Genomic DNA, 15252 nt, shown 5'->3' with positions numbered 1-15252 from the left:
GCCTCCGCGCGCGCGCCCCCGCCACCACGCCGACCGCGGCTCTCCCCGGACCGCGCGCTCGCGCAGGCCCACGGTCCTCTGCTCGCCGGTCGTGCCTTGCGCTGCGTCACCTGCACGCCAGCCGCGCCCCGCACACGCCCTACTCCGGCCACCCTCCTCGTTGGTGCCCTGCGCACGCGCCGCATCGCCCGTGCCCCGCGTGTGGCCTCCCCCCTACTCCCCTCCCCGCGCTCACCCAGCGCCGCGCTCGCGCACTCCCGCGCGTGGCCTTGCCTCGACCACCTGCGCCTGGCCTCACTCGTCGCGTCCGCGCCGCTCTATTGCCGCCTCTGCTCACTCCCGCCGCTGTGAGTTCGATCCGGTCGCGCTCCGGCGTCGTCTCGCAGCCCCCCGTTCTGGCTTCGTCGCGCCTGCGCCGCACCGGCCACCTCCGGCGCCAGCGCTAGTGCCGCGCCGGCGCCCAGGAGCCCGTTCCGGCCGCCCCTTGTTATCGGACAAGGCTGTGGCTTTGCCCGCACCCGCCTGCCCGTATGCCCGTTTGGCCCCCTGGCCCAATGACAGCCGGGGCCCACGCCCTGAGAACAAAAAAAAATAAAAAAATAAAAAAATAAAAAATATATGTTTTTTTAATGATGATAAGAAATAAAAATATTATTAATTAATTAATTACATTAATTAACTTAATTAATTGTGTTTAATTAACCTAGTTAACTAACTAACCTCATTAACTCTGTTTAATTAAACCTGTTAGTTAATAGTCAATGACAGTGGGGCCCCACCCCTAGTTAGCTTAATTTAAACCCCCCTTGTTAAAATATGTGACACTGACAGATGGGCCCCATTGGCTCTGTTGACTGGTCAACTTTGACCCAGTCAACGCTGACTGTACCGCTGACTAGGCACTGACCGGCCCCACACGTCAGGTTGACCAGTCAACCCCTGTTGACTGCTGACGTCAGCATGACATCATGCTGATGTCATATATCCATTTTTGGATTAAATTAAATAATTTATTAAATATCAAAAAATGATTTAAATCTTTAGAAAATCATATCTTTTAATCCGTAACTCGGATGAAAATACTTTCTACATGAAAGTTGCTCAGAACGACGAGACGAACCCGGATACGCAACCCGTTCGTCCGCCACGCACCCCTAACCTAGCAAACACGCAACTTTCCCCCTCCGGTTCGTCTGTCCGAAAACACGAAACACCGGGGATAATTTCCCGGATGTTTCCCCCCCTTCACCGGTACCACCTTGTACCGCGTTAGGGCACACCTAGCATCATGCTTTGTCATGTCATGCATCGTCATGCATTTGTTTGCATTATATTTATTGTTTCTTCCCCCTCTTCTCTCGCTAGACACCGAGACCGACGCCGCTGCTACCCAGTACGACTACGGAGTTGACGACCCCTCTCTCTTGCCAGAGCAACCAGGCAAGCCCCCCCTTTGATCACTAGATATCGCCTACTCTTCTCTATACTGCTTGCATTAGAGTAGTGTAGCATGTTACTGCTTTCCGTTAATCCTATTCTGATGCATAGCCTGTCATTGCTGCTACAGTCATTGATACCTTACCCGCAATCCTAAATGCTTAGTATAGGATGCTAGTGTTCCATCAGTGGCCCTACACTCTTGTCCGTCTGCCATGCTATACTACTGGGATGTGATCACTTCGGGAGGTGATCACGGGCATATACTATATACTTTACACTGTTACATTACCTGTGATACTGTTCGGAGTTGGGGGCTGAAAGGACAGGTGGCTCCATCCCGGTAGAGGTGGGCCTGGGTTCCCGACGGCCCCCGACTGTTACTTTGTGGTGGAGCGGCAGGGCAGGTTGAGACCACCTAGGAGACAGGTGGGCCTGGCCCTGTTCGGCATTCGCGGATACTTAACACGCTTAACGAGATCTTGGTATTTGATCTGAGTCGGCTACGAGCCTATACGCACTAACCATCTACGTGGGAGTAGTTATGGGTATCCCGGCGTCGTGGTATCAGCCGAAGCCTTCTTGACGTCAGCGACTGAGTGGCGCGCGCCGGGTTGGACTGCGTTAACGCAACTTCCTTTGTAATGGAGGTTGCTAGGTCTGCTCACCGGCCGCATACGCAACGTGCAGGTGTGCAATGGGCGATGGGCCCAAACCCCTGCGCGCATAGGATTTAGACCGGCGTGCTGACCTCTCTGTTGTGCCTAGGTGGGGCTGCGACGTGTTGATCTTCCGAGGCCGGGCATGACCCAGGAAAGTGTGTCCGGCCAAATGGGATCGAGCGTGTTGGGTTATGTGGTGCACCCCTGCAGGGAAGTTAATCTATTCGAATAGCCGTGATCTTCGGTAACAGGACGACTTGGAGTTGTACCTTGACCTTATGACAACTAGAACCGGATACTTAATAAAACACACCCTTCCAAGTTCCACAGACAACCCGGTGATCGCTTTTCCACAGGGCGACGAGGGGAGGATCGCCGGGTAGGATTATGCTACTGCGATGCTACTGGAGATGCTACTTGGAGATGCTACTTGGAGATGCTACTTGGGGGACTTCAATCTACTCTCTTCTACATGCTGCAAGACGGAGGCTGCCAGAAGCGTAGTCTTCGACAGGATTAGCTATCCCCCTCTTATTCTGGCATTCTGCAGTTCAGTCCACCGATATGGCCCTTTACACATATACCCATGCATATGTAGTGTAGCTCCTTGCTTGCGAGTACTTTGGATGAGTACTCACGGTTGCTTTTCTCCCTCTTTTCCCCTTTCCCTTCTACCTGGTTGTCGCAACCAGATGCTGGAGCCCTGGAGCCAGACGCCACCGTCGACGCTGATTCCTACTACACTGGAGGTGCCTACTACTACGTGCAGCCCGCTGACGACAACCAGGAGTAGTTTAGGAGGATCCCAGGCAGGAGGCATGCGCCTCTTTCGGTCTGTATCCCAGTTTGTGCTAGCCTTCTTAAGGCAAACTTGTTTAAACTTATGTCTGTACTCAGATATTGTTGCTTCCGCTGACTCGTCTATGATCGAGCTCTTGTATTCGAGCCCTCGAGGCCCCTGGCTTGTAATATGATGCTTGTATGACTTATTTTATTTGTAGAGTTGTGTTGTGATATCTTCCCGTGAGTCCTTGATCTTGATCGTACACATTTGCATGCATGATTAGTGTACGGTCAAATCGGGGGCGTCACAGCAGATCAGGATGGAGCGCACATTGTATTTGTGGCGCAGCTCCGAAGAGAAGGTTGCAGTCGACCTGCACCTCGTCGTCCTTGCGCATAGGGATGTGTTTCAAACTTAGGCAAGTGATGGACTACAGCTAAGCCTCCGAGTGAGAGGATTGCTCACCACTCGGTTGGATTTTCGAACTTAGGCGAGTATTGGACCACAGCTAAGCCCCCAAGTGTGAGGGTTGTTCCCCACTCGGTTGGATTTTTCAAACTTAGGCGAGTACCGGACTGCAGCTAAGCCCCCGAGTGTGAGGGTCGCTCACCACTCGATAGGATTTTTTTAAAACTTAGGCGAGTACTGGACTGCAGCTAAGCCCCCGAGTGTGAGTGAGGGAGTCCTGGATTACGGGGTGTCCGGATAGCCGGACTATAACCTCTGGCCAGACTCTTGGACTATGAAGATACAAGATTGAAGACTTCGTCCCGTGTCCGGATGGGACTTTCCTTGGTGTGGAAGGCAAGCTTGGCAATATGGATATGTAGATCTCCTCCTTTGTAACCGACCTTGTGTAACCCTAACCCTCTCCGGTGTCGATATAAACCGGAGGGTTTTAGTCCGTAGGACACAACAACTACGACAACAATCATACCATAGGCTAGCTTCTAGAGTTTAGCCTCTCTGATCTCGTGGTAGATCTACTCTTGTACTACCCATATTATCAATATTAATCAAGCAGGACGTAGGGTTTTACCTCCATCAAGAGGGCTCGAACCTAGGTAAAACATTATGTCCCCTGCCTCCTGTTACCATCCAGCCTAGACGCATAGTTCGGGACCCCCTACCCGAGATCCGCCGGTTTTGACACCGACATTGGTGCTTTCATTGAGAGTTCCTCTATGTCGTCGCCAGAAGGAAGGATGTCTTGTCTCGTCTTTAAAGACAGTACTACTGCCGAGGGAGCTTTGGCTATCGGCCAACCTCTCTGGCTAGGAGGTTTCATCATGACCGCCTGTTCGGCCGCCACGCCGACGATGACTTCTCGGGTCATCGAAAACAGCCTCCACGTCAAATCGGCACTCGTCGAACAGATGGATCCAATAGAGCTCGCCTCCTTAAATGAGCTCTTAGATCGCATCGCCGCCCTGGGAGTCGCTATGGACTATGATCGGATTGGGCTTAAACCCGATCAAAGGGAGATTAAATCTTCACCGGTCACCCATCATATTGCAGTGGTGGAGGAACAATGCAGCGACCTTTCCTCCATCTTGAGGACCAACTATGTCCGGATTCTCGAGCTCTCTGAGCCGGACGCCCGTTAGCGGGAGGACAACACCCAATCCCTGAACTTAGAGTCAGGCAGCGGGCCAGGGTTATCGGGTCACACCCCGGAATCGGAACTTTCAAAATTGGAAATTCCTCGCCCCCTGGATCCTAGATCAGGTGAGGGTTCGGATTCAATTCCACCCACCCACCCAAACATAAGTGATCTTTCCCACATCAGGCAAGAGCCCCAGGAAACAGTACATCACTACTGGGCCAGATTCCTCCTTGCGATGAACAAGGTTAAGGACTGTCGCGAGGAAGACGCAATCTTATTTTTCCGCAATAATTGCACGGACAAGGGAATCCTTAACGCCATAAATCGCCGTGAGATAACACGCTTCACTGACTTGGCGTCCATAGTATGAAAGTACTGTGCGATGGAAAGTGCCTGGAAAACCGAAACAAACTTTTGGGATAATCCGGCCCTGAACACAAACCCAGTCCGAAATAAAAGGGTGCATTATCACAATACACCCGGGTTAACTACCAAAAAGCAAAAGCCCTCTACGGGACAAGGAACCGTACTGGAGGGATGGCTCAACGGACCCTGCAAAATTCACAGTACAGCGGATGCAACACCGATGCACAGCCTTAGAGCATGTTGGATACTCCGGCAGGTGGCCAAAAGTGGTGAGGATCTACTCCTCCCAAATACCACAGAGCACCATCCCGTGCACAACAATACTGTGTTAACGGTCTTTGAGACCTTCGCGTCAAATAATAGACGCAAGCGGACACTCCACAGCATGGCCGAAATCTGCCACATAGCAGCAATAAATCCTTGGAGTGACACGGCTATTACCTTCAATGCCAGTGACGAACCTAAATTCCGAACAGCCCGAGCACCAGCCGCACTGGTCCTCAGTCCAATCGTGGACGGCTTTCGACTCACCAAGGTACTCATGGACGGCGGCAGCGGATTAAACCTTATCTATGAGGAAACTCTTCAAAAGATGGAAATAGACTGGAGCCGCATTGGGCAAAGTAGCACAACCTTTAGAGGAATCATCCCGAGTCGGGAAGCACGCTGTGCTGGGAAAATCACACTAGATGTGGTATTCGGCACGCCGGATAATTACAGGTCCGAAGAAATTACATTCACAGTGGCCCCGTTCAGCAGTGGTTATCACGCTCTTTTAGGACGGGAGGCATTCACAATCTTCCAAGCCGTACCACATTACGGGTACATGAAGCTCAAAATGCCCGGGCCCAACAAAATCATCACTCTCGCCAGCGATCCAGACACAGCACTCCGTGCCAAAAACAAAACAGCCGCATTGGCCCTCGAGGCATTATCTGAAGCCCTCTCGGCCAAGGAATTAACTACGCTACGCTCCACAGTGGACAGGGACGACGTGATACTAGACAAGAGATCCAAGTCCACCTCTTTTAAACCAGCGGATGAAATAGTCAAATTCCAAGTCCACCCAACGGACCCTACAAAAACAGCCTCCATCGGGGCACAGCTAAGCCCCGCTGTGGACGCCGCACTATGGGAGTTCCTGTGCGAGAACTGGGACATAGTCGCCTGGCATCCCTTAGACATGCCAGGAATCCCACGCAGGCTGGCCGAGCATAGCCTCAATATCCTAAAGGGATTCAAGTCGGTCAAGCAAGCTCTTCGGCGTTTCTCTGAACCTAAGAGACAGGCCATGGGAGAGGAACTAGCCAAGTTATTGGAGGCCAGATTCATCAAAGAAATAAAACACCCGGAGTGGCTAGCAAACCTGGTGATGGTACAAAAGAAGGAAAAATCCTAGCGCCTTTGTGTCGACTTCAAAGACCTCAATAAAGCTTGCCCAAAGGATCCCTTCCCCCTCCCACGCATCGATCAAATCATTGATGCTACCGCAGGACACCAGTGATTGTGTTTCCTAGAAGCATACTCCGGTTACCACCAAATCAAGATGGCGGAGTCCGACCAAGCTGCAACGGCATTCATCACGCCATACGGCCCCTTCTGTTTTAACACAATGCCTTTTGGGCTCAAAAACGCTGGCGCAACATATCAGCGCATGATTCAGACATGTCTAGAGAAACAAATCGGCAAAATAGTAGAGGCATACGTAGACGATGTGGTTGTCAAAACCAAACACGTCGACTCTTTGATAGACGACTTGAGGATCACATTCAACAACCTCCGAACATATGACATCAAGCTCAATCCGGAAAAATGCGTTTTTGGCGTACCAGCCGGAAAGCTCCTGGGATTCATTGTCTCCAGTAGAGGTATTGAAGCTAGTCCGGCCAAAATCCGAGTGTTGTCACAGTTGGCTACTGAGGGAGTCCTGGATTAGGGGGTGTTCGGGTAGCCGGACTATACCTTCAGCCGGACTCCAGGACTATGAAGATACAAGATTGAAGACTTCGTCCCGTGTCCGGATGGGACTTTCCTTGGCGTGGAAGGCAAGCTTGGCGATGCAGATATTCAAGATCTCCTACCATTGTAACCGACTTTGTGTAACCCTAACCCTCTCTGGTGTCTATATAAACCGGAGGGTTTTAGTCCGTAGGACAACTTCATCATACAACAATCATACCATAGGCTAGCTTTTAGGGTTTAGCCTCCTTGATCTCGTGGTAGATCTACTCTTGTACTACCCATATCATCAATATTAATCAAGCAGGATGTAGGGTTTTACCTCCATCAAGAGGGCCCGAACCTGGGTAAAACATCGTGTTCCTTGCCTCCTGTTACCATCCGGCCTAGACACACAGTTCGGGACCCTCTACCCGAGATCCGCCGGTTTTGACACCGACATTGGTGCTTTCATTGAGAGTTCCTCTGTGTCGTCGCCGTCAGGCTTGATGGCTCCTACGATCATCAATAGCGATACAGTCTTGGGTGAGACCTTCCTCCCCAGACAGATCTTCGTCTTCGGCGGCTTCGCACTGCGGGCCAATTCGCTTGGCCACCTTGAGCAGATCGAAAGCTACGCCCCTGGCCATCAGGTCAGGTTTGGAAGCCTAAACTACACGGCTGACATCCATGGGGACTTGATCTTCAACGGATTCGAACCACAGCCAAGCGCGCCGCACTGTCTCGATGGGCATGATATAGCTCTGCCACCGAACACGCATCAGTTCCGACCATTGATTCGGAGCCTACTGCATCGATCGAGGATCAGCGGTTGGACGCTGCCTCAGGGGCTGCAATCTCAGAGGCGATCGAGCCGAACTCCAGCCCCGTACTCCGCATGGCCCGTGACTCCGAGGAGCCGGATTCCTCTCCGAACTCCGAGCCCCCCGCGCCCCTGCCGATCGAATTCGATTGGGCGCCGATAATGGAGTTCACCGCCGCGGACATCTTTCAGCACTCGCCCTTCGGCGACATCCTGAATTCTCTAAAGTCTCTCTCTCTTTATCAGGAGAGCCCTAGCCAGACTATGGTCAGCAAGGTTGGGATACGGACGACGAAGAAATTCAAAACCCACCCACCACCCATTTCGTAGCCACTGTCGACGACTTAACCGACATGCTTGACTTCGACTCCGAAGACATCGACGGCATGGACGACGATGCAGGAAACGAACAAGAACCAGCACCTATAGGGCGCTGGAAGGCCACCTCGTCATATGACATATATATGGTGGACACTCCAAAGGATGGAGATGGCGATGGAACAGCGGGGGACGATACCTCTAAGAAACAGCCCAAGCGCCGGCGTGAGCGGCGCCGCTCTAAATCCCGCCAAAGCAAAAACGGTGATTCCGGCACGGGAGATAATACTACTCCGGATAGCGCCGAAGAACACCCCCTCCAGCAAGACTCAGCACAGGAGGACATAGAAGCCAGCCCGCACGAGAGGGCGGTGGACCAAGAGGTTGAGGATGATAATTATACGCCTCCCTCCGAAGACGAGGCAAGCCTCGATGACGACGAGTTCATCGTGCCAGAGGATCTCGCCGAACAAGAGCGTTTTAAACGCAGGCTTATGGCCACGGCAAGCAGCCTCAAGAAAAAGCAGCAACAACTTAGAGCTGATCAACATTTTCTAGCTGACAGATGGACTGAAGTCCTTGCGGCCGAAGAGTATGAACTCGAACGTCCCTCCAAGAGTTACCCAAAGCGCAGGCTGCTACCCCGACTAGAGGAGGAAGCACCTACATCACCAACGCATGACATGGCCGACTGGCCACCACGTGGCCGCGACAGAGAGGCCTCTCGGCCCTCCACTCAAGCCATGCCCCGGTGCCGTGTCAAGCATACTAAGGCACGGGAAAATGCGCCCGACCTGCGTGACATACTAGAGGACAAGGCAAGGCAAACAAGATCGATCTACGGATTGCGCAGGCACCCCACGACACGTGACGGTGATTGTCACTCCGGACGTAATGAATTCGGCCGGCCCGAACTCAACCGACAAAGCTCCTTCGAGCTGCATCGTGATATAGCCCAATACAGAGGCGCCGCACACCCACTATGCTTCACAGATGAAGTAATGGATCATAAAATCCCTGAGGGCTTCAAACCCGTAAACATCGAATCATACGATGGCACAACAGATCCTGCGGTATGGATCGAGGATTATCTCCTTCATATCCACATGGCCTGCGGTGATGATCTACACGCCATCAAATACCTCCCACTCAAACTTAAGGGACCGGCCCGGCATTGGCTTAACAGCTTGCCAACAGACTCAATCGGTTCTTGGGAGGACCTGGAAGCCGCATTCCTTGACAACTTCCAGGCACTTATGTGCGGCCACCGGACGCCGATGACCTAAGCCACATAATTCAGCAGCCAGAGGAATCGGCCAGGAAATTCTGGACACGGTTCCTAACAAAGAAAAACTAGATAGTCAACTGTCCAGACGCAGAGGCCTTAGCGGCCTTCAAGCATAATATCCGTGACGAGTGGCTTGCCCCGCACCTGGGACAGGAAAAGCCGAAATCTATGGCAGCCCTCACGACACTCATGACCCGCTTTTGCGCGGGAGAAGACAGCTGGCTAGCTCGCAGCAACAATTCAACCGAGAACCCTGGTAATTTGAATACCAAGGACAAAAGCGACAGGTCACGTCGGAACAAACAAAAGCGCCACATTAACAGCGACAGCAACGAGGATACGGCAGTTAATGCCGGATTCCGAGGCTACAAATCCGGTCAACGGAAAAATCCATTCAAAAGAAATACTCAGGGCCCGTCCAGTTTGGACCGAATACTCGACCGCTTGTGCCAGATACATGGCACCCCCGAAAAGCCAGCCAATCACACCAACAGGGACTGTTGGGTGTTCAAGCAGGCAGGCAAGTTAAGAGCCGAAAACAAAGATAAGGGGCTGCATTGCAACGACGAGGAGGAGCCCAGGCCGCCGAATAACAGTGGACAGAAGGGATTTCCCTCGCAAGTGCGGATGGTGAACATGATATACACAACCCACATCCCCAAGAGGGAGCGAAAGCATGCGTTACGGGAAGTATATGCGATAGAGCCAGTCGCCCCAAAGTTCAACCCATGGTCCTCCTGCCCGATCACCTTTGATCGAAGGGACCACCCCACTAGCATCCGCCACGGCGGCTTCGCCGCATTGGTTCTAGACCCAATCATTGACGGATTTCATCTCACAAGAGTCCCCATGGACGGCGGCAGCAGCCTGAACCTGCTTTACCAGGATACAGTGCGAAAAATGGGCATAGATCCCTCGAGGATCAAGCCCACCAAAACAACCTTTAAATGCGTCATACCAGGTGTAGAAGCCAACTGTACAGGCTCAGTCACACTGGAAGTGGTCTTCGGATCTCGGGATAACTTCCGAGGCGAGTAGTTAATCTTCGACATAGTCCCGTTCCGTAGTGGCTATCACGCACTGCTCGGGCGAACCGCATTCGCAAAATTCAACGCGGTACCGCACTATGCATACCTCAAGCTCAAGATGCCAGGCCCTAGAGGAGTAATCACGGTCAATGGGAACACCGAATGCTCCCTCCGAACGGAGGAGCACACAGCAGCGCTCGCAGCAGAAGTACAAAGCAGCCTCTCTAGGCAGTTCTCCAGTTCGGCCTTCAAAAAGCCGGACACTGCCAAGCGCGCCCGGAGTACCCTACAACAAGACCGCTTGGCATGTTCTGAGCTAGCGTAGCAATGCGGCCCCAACCCTAGCCCTCGCGATATAGCGAAACCAGTGCTTCGCATACAGAACTATGCTCTTGAAATACCATGGGCACAGGGGAAGGGGCACTATCACGGCACGCCCGAAATACGGCTTAAACCGCACCAGGGGCTGCCGGATTCCTTTTTTTTCTTTTTTTCTCTTACTCTCAGGACTCCATACTTCGGATGACCCGTTCGGCAATTCAACTGCCGCACAAACGATGCAAGATCCAGGAAAGCAGACAAGCCACGCCGCATTATGGAACTCCCAGGTGGTCTCTATTGCGAGCAGTATACCTGTTTTTTAATACAATTCCGCGGCCTGCCCCTGGCCAGGACATGTTAAATAGTCCAATTTCTTTTGCTTATCGCACTATTTGTATCGTTCCGCTTTCATAGCAGCCTTTCTGTAAACAATGTATAGCTTTTTGTCTATTTTTTGCATTATCCCATTTATATATATATGTTTATTAATAACATGCTGCATCCGTACACCGTGGTACGGCAAAATACGCCAGTGGCTTCAGTACCCATCAATATGGCGTGAGAAGTCCGTGCACTTTCACAAGTGCGGCACCCCGAACTTATAGCACTATATGCATCGGCTCCGAATCATGATTTGGGTCAATAGTTGGGTTTGCCCGGCTCCTATGTTTTGGTGCCTTACGTTCCGCTATATCGGCTAAGGTAGCACTAGGAGAATTACTGCGATTGTGCCCCAGTTGAGCTGGGCTAAGCACCTCAGTAGAGAAAGCTAAAACTGACTGTCATGATGAGGCAAGAGACCAGTCGCTGTTCGAGAGGTTTTTCGAGTCCTTAAAGACTTATGCCGCTTCGAGCGAGGAACCGGCTTTGTCCGGCCAAGGCGTGGATAGTGCCCCGAACTCGGTCTTCCGAATACTAGGGGCTTCGCCGAAATTTAAAATTATAGAGTTCTATGGCAAAGTGAGAGTGTTCAAGCATTATAGTCTGATTGCCTTGTTCGTTGTGCCGAGCACCTCCCTCGACGGACCCAATCATGGGAAAAAGAGCGCTCAGGTTTATCCCAAACACCCCAGCACTAGTGGCATGGGGGCAGAAGCCGGCGACCGGCCATCTCTCAATTTTTTGATAAACGGCCGCACAGAAAGTAATATTTTAAATTCAAGCATTGCTTAGCGCATATGAACAAGTTTTCAGCGCACAGGATAACACGAGCGAGTTCATTCAAAAATTACATCCATGGTACATTCATCCGCCATAAGGCGGGCACCAGCCAGAACATCCTTGTAATAGTTCTCGGGCTTGCGATGCTCCTTCCCCGGCGGCGGCTCGTCCCTCACAAGCTTCTCGCCGTCCAGCTTACCCTAGTGCACCTTTGCACGGGCAAGGGCCCTACGGGCACCTTCGATGCAGACGGAGCGCTTGATGACCTCGAGCCTTAGAAAAGCCTCCACCAGCCGCCGCACCAGTCCAAAGTAGCTCCCAGGCAGGGCCTCTCCAGGCCACAGCCGAACTATGAAGCCCTTTAGGGCCTGTTCGGCCGCCTTGTGGAGCTCGACCAGCTGCTTCAGCTGGTCGCTCAAGGGCACAGGGTGTCCGGCCTCAGCGTACTGAGACCAGAACACCTTCTCCGTCGAGCTGCCTTCCTCGGCTCGGTAGAATGCGGCGGCATCGGATACGCTGCGGGGAAGATCTGTGAATGCCCCTGGAGAGCTCTGGATTCGGGTAAGTAACAAGTAGTTTACTTTTATATGTCTGCTTTGCATAGAGAATGCCTTACCCGCCGCTATCTTCTTCACCGCATCCAATTCTTGGAGGGCCTTCTAGGTTTCGGCCTTGGCAGATTCGGCAGTTTTAAGGGCCGCAGCAAGCTCGGACGCTCGCGTCTTCGAGTCGAGCTCCAAACTCTCATGTTTTTTCATGAGAGCCTGAAGCTCTTGCTGCACCTCGCCGACCTGCGCCTCAAATTTCTCCCACTCGGTGCGCTCCGTGGCCGCTCTCTTCTTGGCCTCGAACAGCGCCTGCTTAAGGGTCGCCACCTCAGTTGTGGCCCCTACAATAAGCAGTATACTCCTGTCATTTTTTGCAATTGCGTCTTCTTATAGGCATTTTTTCTATAAGGTATCTCTTACCTTCTTTCTCCTCGAGCTGCCGTTTGGCAAGGCCGATCTCTTGCTCGGTCCGCTCGAGGCCCTGCTTCAGGGCACCCACCTCCGTAGTCAATGCGGCGGTGGCCAGCAGCGAAGCCTGCATACGTATATTGACTCTTTCTAGTTAGACTCCTGCGATATTTAATAGATCCTCTATTCGGCTTTTCTTTCCGAACGCCAAACAGAGCATCAGGGGCTACTGTCTATGCGGTAATATTTTTACATATTTTTACTTACCTCGAAGCCTGTTAGAAGGCTAGCACAAGCTTCAGTAAGTCCGCTTTTGGCGGACCGAACCTTCTGGTTCACCGTACTCATGATGGTAAGGTGCTCCTCGTCGATGGAGGCGCCCTTAAGCACCTCCAGCAGATTGTCCGGCGCCTCCGGTTGGACGGAGGACGCCGGCTCAATAGGCTTGCTCCTCTTGGCAGGAGTTCGCCTGCCGCGGTCCGGAACCGTTGATGATTCTGGCGCGGTGTCCAGCTTAAAGCCGGACTTGGAGCCCTGGGGGGTCTTGTCCCCTTTACTCCTGGAGTCCGGGAGGTCGCCTCGCGGCTCCTCCTGGACCACCTCCTCTTGCCCCGGAGCTTGTCGCTACGCCACTTCGGCGTCATCCACAGCACAGGGGGAGGCAGCAGGCGGAACTGAATTCATGTCCGATGAATCCAGGGAGCCGCTCGACGACTCGTCGAGCCCGTCCTTGGGCGGGCTGCATGATTATATTCGACATTAGGGAAAGCTGTGCAACAAAAGGAATATCACGAGTTACTCTGGTATCCGAACACTTATGATTTTGCCGGATGCTTGGCCCTGTCCGGCCACTCCTCTTCGTCCTCGTCGGCGTCGGGGGCATAGTCCGGCAGAGGGGTTTTCCTCTTCTTGGACCCCTCGGCCTCCCCTACTGGGGTGGCCTTCCTCTTCTTTCCTCCCCCACTAGGTTTCTTCTTCCTCCTCCTCATCTTCACGGGAGGAGTGCGTCTCGGACTCATCGGACGACGAGTCCGACACCACCATATGCCGGGAACTCTTTCGAGTCCCCGTGGCCTTCTTCTTCTTGGCCTTCTTCTCCGGCACCACATAAGGTGCCGGAACCAGCAGCTTCACTAGGAGAGCAGGGGCTGGGTCTTCGGGCAAGGGAGCCGGACAGTTAATCATTCCGGACTTCGCCTGCCAATCCTGTCAAAGGTGAGGGAGTTTAGATCCCGCATAGAGTCAAACTATGAAGAAAACTTAACATCCTATAAAAGATGAAAATATTTTACCTCGCCAGCAAGACGCTGCGAGCTGAATCCGCGGTCTTCGGAGGCGGATGTGGGAGCCCCGGCGCCTTTGGTTAGCCCCTTCCAGACATCTTCGTACATCGTGTCGAAGATCCTGCTCAGAGTTTGGTGCTGCGCCGGGTTGAACTCCCACAAATTGAAGTCCCGTTCTTGACACGGAAGGATCCGGCGGACGAGCATGACCTGGACTACGTTGACAAGCTTGAGCTGCTTGTTCACCAGGGACTGGATGCATTTTTGCAGTCCGGTCACCTCTTCTTCGTCGCCCCACGACAAGCCCGTCTCCTTCTAGGACGTGAGCCGCGTAGGGGGTCCGGATCGGAATTCAGGGGATGCGATCCACTTCGGATCGCATGGCTCGGTGATGTAAAACCACCCTGACTGCCACCCCTTCAAGGTCTCCACAAAGGAGCCCTGGAGCCATAGGACGTTGGCTATTTTTCCTGCCATGGCACCTCCGCACTCCACCTGGTTGCCGCGCACCACCTTTGGCTTGACGTTGAAGGTCTTGAGCCAGAGGCCGAAATGGGGGCGGATGCAGAGGAAAGCCTCGCACACGATGATAAATGCCGAGATATTGAGGATGAAGTTTGGGGCCAGATCATGGAAATCTAGGTCATAGTAGAACATGAGCCCGCGGACAAATGGGTGGAGAGGAAAACCCAGTCCACGGAGGAAGTGGGGAAGAAATACTACCCTCTCATGGGGCCTTGGGGTGGGGAGAAGCTACCCCTCCTCAGGAAGCCGGTGCGCGATGTCTTTGGACAGGTATTCGGCCTTCCTTAGCCTTTTGACATGGCCCTCCGTGACGGAGGAGACCATCCACTTGCCTCCCGCTCCGGACATTGTTGGAGAAGGTTGAGGTAGGAAGTGCGGGCTTGGGTGCTGGAGCTCGGGTGCGCAGAAGATGGATAGGCAAAGGAGGAAGAAGGCGTAGGTAAAAAGGTGGATCCTTATCCCCTTATATGAGCGGATGCGACTATGCGTCCCCACCAGCCTAGTAAAACTCGCTTGCCTCCCAAGCGCCGTGATAGATGGCGCGGTTGGGTTACCCATGTCCGTATTGATGAGAATCCCGTAAATGGGGGACACGATCTCTGCTTTGACAAGTCGTGCCAAGGAAACCGCCTCGCAAAACACGCTGAGGTGGAAAAGTGAAAATGATTCGAATAAAGGCTTGGCCGTAATGTGATGTCACGCTGCGGAATACGTCAGCAGATTAGATTTGTGTTAATATTATTCCCTCTGTGTCAA

The sequence above is a fragment of the Triticum dicoccoides genome, chromosome 6A (genome assembly GCF_002162155.2).
Source record: "Triticum dicoccoides isolate Atlit2015 ecotype Zavitan chromosome 6A, WEW_v2.0, whole genome shotgun sequence".
Classification (NCBI taxonomy): Eukaryota; Viridiplantae; Streptophyta; class Magnoliopsida; order Poales; family Poaceae; genus Triticum; species Triticum dicoccoides.
This window is presented reverse-complemented; position numbering follows the sequence as displayed.